Source organism: Centruroides sculpturatus, unplaced genomic scaffold (genome assembly GCF_000671375.1).
Source record: "Centruroides sculpturatus isolate CEXI.00-Female unplaced genomic scaffold, Cexi_2.0 scaffold12, whole genome shotgun sequence".
Taxonomy (NCBI): Eukaryota; Metazoa; Arthropoda; class Arachnida; order Scorpiones; family Buthidae; genus Centruroides; species Centruroides sculpturatus.
In genome coordinates, this window is record NW_019384438.1 from 3,584 (window position 1) to 8,171 (window position 4,588).

Here is a 4,588-nt window from a genome sequence, read left to right on the forward strand (position 1 = left end):
AATTGTAATCTTTATATGTGTGCAGCTTTCACCCAAGGTCGTAGGCTTCCACCGGCTAAACCGGGTGAGGTTGGTGCTCTGTAAAGCGCATGCGCAAATCTGGCTTTTCGTAATCTGAAAATACAGGAGATTACACTCCGTCACTAATATTCTAATATACAATAGCAATTTTTTGTTTTGTTTTTTTCCACGTGTAGTATAGAAATTTGTAATAAGATACATAATGCGGTTATAATAAAATATTGTGCGATTATTTTCATATAATTAAAATTAATATTTATTTATTTTTTAGAGAATACGAGGGAAGCGGCGCTTCCAACGCTTCTAATGACAGCACGCCACTGCCCTTTATCATTTCTTAGAATCTTGCACAGATTCGGAGCTCGTTTTAAGATCAACGTTGATCCTTTACTGTCCGCAATCTCCTTCATGACGGTTCTTACATTTTTGTTGAATGTACACTTTGTGTATTTACTAGACCCTTGTTTAGAGGCCCTTGTATCGCCTATCTCAAATTTTCTGATAATGCCAGCGATTATGTTTCTCCTGTAACCCAAGGTTTCCACTATCTGCATAATCCTTTTCATTTCTTTATTTCTGTCCATAATGTTATCGCAATATAGAAAAACCCTTCTGACTAAGGCAAGAAAGCTGCTAATTTATAACGAAATGGATCATTGGACTGCGCAGGAATGTAGAGTGGGCTATGTGTTGGTTTGGTATACACATTAGTAGATGTGTATACATTAGTAATGTATACACATTAGTAGATAAATGCCCTTTTATTATAAAGAATTATGTATATGTAGGCTACATAGTCGAGTAAAACAAATTTTTAAAAACATTTCAATACTAAAATTAGCATATTTTTTACTTTAGTCAAATTTTTACTTAATTAATTAATTTTTACTTAATTTTTACTTATTTTAGTGTATTATCTCTTAGGAGCTCCCTTTCTCATTTAGTGTCCGGGGATCATATACTCTCTCTGTTCCTTCCTGGTTACTTATCTTTCTTTGGTACAAAAAGAATTTTACAATAACCATTTATATTTTTTCTGCATGTCAATTATATTTTTCGTTATATAAAAATTTTTGTATCAGTTACCGTATCTGTTGAAATCAATAGGAATTCAGCCTGTATGATAATTTACTATTGCGCAAAAATTATAAAATAACTCTGCTCGATTGTAATACAAAAGTTTGATAACATGATATTGAACATGTTTACTCAATTATTCTTAATACATATTTACGCGTATTAATATTTGAATTTTTCATTGAATAAAATTATTTCAGCGTGTTTTAATAGTCAGTCATTAAATCTTATCATCATTAATGTTTTTTTTTTTTAAGTAAGTTTAGAGCAGGGGTGTCCAACCCGCGGCCCAAGGCAAGTTCCAATGCGGCCCAATAAACGTGTAAACAAAACCGACAAATTATTTTATTTTTATTTATTTATTTATTTCAACGGCATAAACTCAAAAAAGAAATTTCACAAAGCTGTAAACTTTTATACATATTTTATTTTTGAGTGAAAAGGAAACATTTTCAAATACTTAGAGATGTGTGAATGACGAAGGAACAATGGCGTACCATGGGTGTCAGCCGCCCGGAGCGGAGGAAATTTTTGGCTTCCTCCCTTATTAAGGTATTTTAATTTAAAAGACCAAAATTCAGTTTTGTCACAGAACAAGCAATGAAAAATTCGGTGGTAGTGCAGTGACCTGTTTAAAATAGTTCTATTGGATATTAGTGGAGTATATGAATCGTAAAAGAAAATAAAAAACAAGGGCAACAGGTACCGCAGGAATTTCTTGCTTAAAAAAATTGGTGTTTCCTCGACTTTCATTAATTACAGACCCAAATAAAACAAAAATTTGTATTTTCAAATAAACTTTTGTTTGTTTCCTTTATAATAAATGAAGTTATTTATTTCTAAGTAAAAATTGAAAGAGTCTGTAGAAGTAAATTTTTAAAATATCCTTGTTCGTGATAAAATTTTAATACTTATTACTATAATCTAGACATGTTAATCCTTAAATATACAAGTATATTTAAGGATTGGGTCACAAATATATTATATATATTTGTGGCCCAAAACTCCATGACTTCTTCTAATATGGCCTAGAAGAACAAAAAGGTTGGACACCCCTGGTTTAGAAGATATATTAAACATAATCTAATTGTCATTATTTATTTTTGACTATATAAATCACATTTTAAATATATAAAAACATATTATGTATCAATTGATTCATTTAAAACATCGATTATGATCGTGAAGATTACTTGAAACAATAACAAAAAAATATCTTAATCGATCAATCTATTTCATTGAGGAGGAAAAAAGACATCTAAAAGATAAATATATAACTAGTTTTTTTAGTTTAGTAAATGTAACTGAAATATTTAGCACTAATTAAATAGTAACAGTGATTTATTAATTATTATAAAAAGCATTTATGACTTTTTCATTTCATTTATATTATGACTGTATATGCATTCACTGAAAAACAAGTAAAATAAATAAATAAGTAAATTTCTATTTTATTGTCTATTTATTTAAGTAGCTATATGGAAAAAGTAAGTGAGAAAAATAATCATATCTTATAAAACATAAAATTTTTCTGAATTTTGAAAGGGTCATTTTAAAATAAGATGAAAAATTTTATAAAAAGAAGCGGATTTTATTCCTTTGAGGCACTAGGAGCAATTTTATTGTAAGGCACTTTATGTAAAAGTGTCTTTTTTATATTAAAAAGACAATAAAATAATTAAATAATAAGTTGTTTTATAATATATACTTTTTAAACGTTCACTAAATTTTAGATGCATAATATCTTTTTCTTGTGTAATTTTTGAGGTTCCTCGAGACGACGAGGTCCTAGGTACAGTACGTGCTTAGTGCGCTTATTAGATAATTCGCCACTGCAAATAGACTTATTTATGGGATATAATAGTAATACAAATAATAATAAATCATCTAAATATGAAATAATCTGTAAGAAATTGCTTAAAATATTACTTTGCTTTTATGCTAATTATTTAATTTGTATTTCATAAAGGAAATAGCTTACATTAAAGTGAATTTCAAACTTTTTTGTATACATTTTCGATGAAAGTTTTGATTCTCTTACACACTTTTTGCGCATATTTATTTTGATAAAACAAACTAAAATAAAAAAATAAATTGTAATAAATTAAAAATATCAGATATTATATTATATTATATGATAATCTTATTTTCAGTTCTAAGAACGACCACCCAGGGAGAAAGGAGGAGTGTACTTGATAGAAATGTAATCGGCATCTCTGATGGAAAAACAATACACTTTACACCGCTATTCAAATAACCATTTTCACAGATAAATTTAATTAATTAATCTTAAACTTAAACGAATTAATTTAGCCTTTAAAACTAGAATTGATTATTATAATTAATATTAAACTTAAAATTAAAAGTCCATAGACATAATTGGCTAATTTTTGTCAAATTATCTCTATCCATCTTTTTTTAATTTTAAAAAGGTTTTTCTAATTTTTTTTACTAATTTCTTGTAAGGTTAATTTAATTTGGAAATTTAAAGAAAAGTAGTCAAAGTTAAATATAATTTTTATGATAAAATAGCGATCAATATCTAAAAATTATATTGGTGCTAGTTAGTTCTGTTATTACTTTTTTTTACACTGTATAGTTTTGCGCTAATTGTATAATTAGGCAATATAATGTTACCTTGAAAATAAAATTTTATATTAATATTTAAATTATCGTAATTTGTTTTAAGAAAATGTTTTAAATCTAGTTTTTATTGATAATTAAGTTTTTTGTTCTGTATATATGAGTATTAATTTAACTCAGTTACTTTTAATAATATTTAAAATTTTAAAATTTATATTTAAATGTACCATGTACCAAAGCAGAACTTTTTAAATCTTAAGTTCAGGCTCATTTTAATATTTAATAAGAACAGAAAGAGGAATAAAACAGATAAGTACAGAACAGAGTCTGAGAGAGGCAAGATGAAACTATTTATAAATATAGGATCTCAATCTTCTGCAAAAGCTGTAAAATATATGAATAAAATTAATAAATTAATTAACATATTTTTTACCATTTATCAAAAGAAAATGTATATCACTTTCATATAATTTTTGTTTTTTACATAAAAATTTTAGATTTGGACTCCCCTCTATTCAGTGCACAGGCCAAATGGCTATGCACCCCTTTATCTGGCCCCATTAAAGAGGGATTTTAATAAAAAAAATATTAATTCTTCAAATGTCTACTTAGTCTACATAATTTATATTAGATATTAGTACTATGAAAATCTATTACCAAAATATTTTTAAAAATTATTTTAAAATTAGTAATATTGTATAATAGCAGCTATTTTATTTAAAATTTAATTACAGTGAAACCTCTGAAAACGGCTACTGACAGAAATATAAAAAATGGCCGTTGTTCGGAGGTAATTGTTGTTTGGGAGTTATTTTGTATGCATTTTTATTAAAAAAAATATCCCGAAAAAATGACCGCTGTTTAGAAATGGTAGCCTATATATATTTATAATTAAAAAAAGATTTAC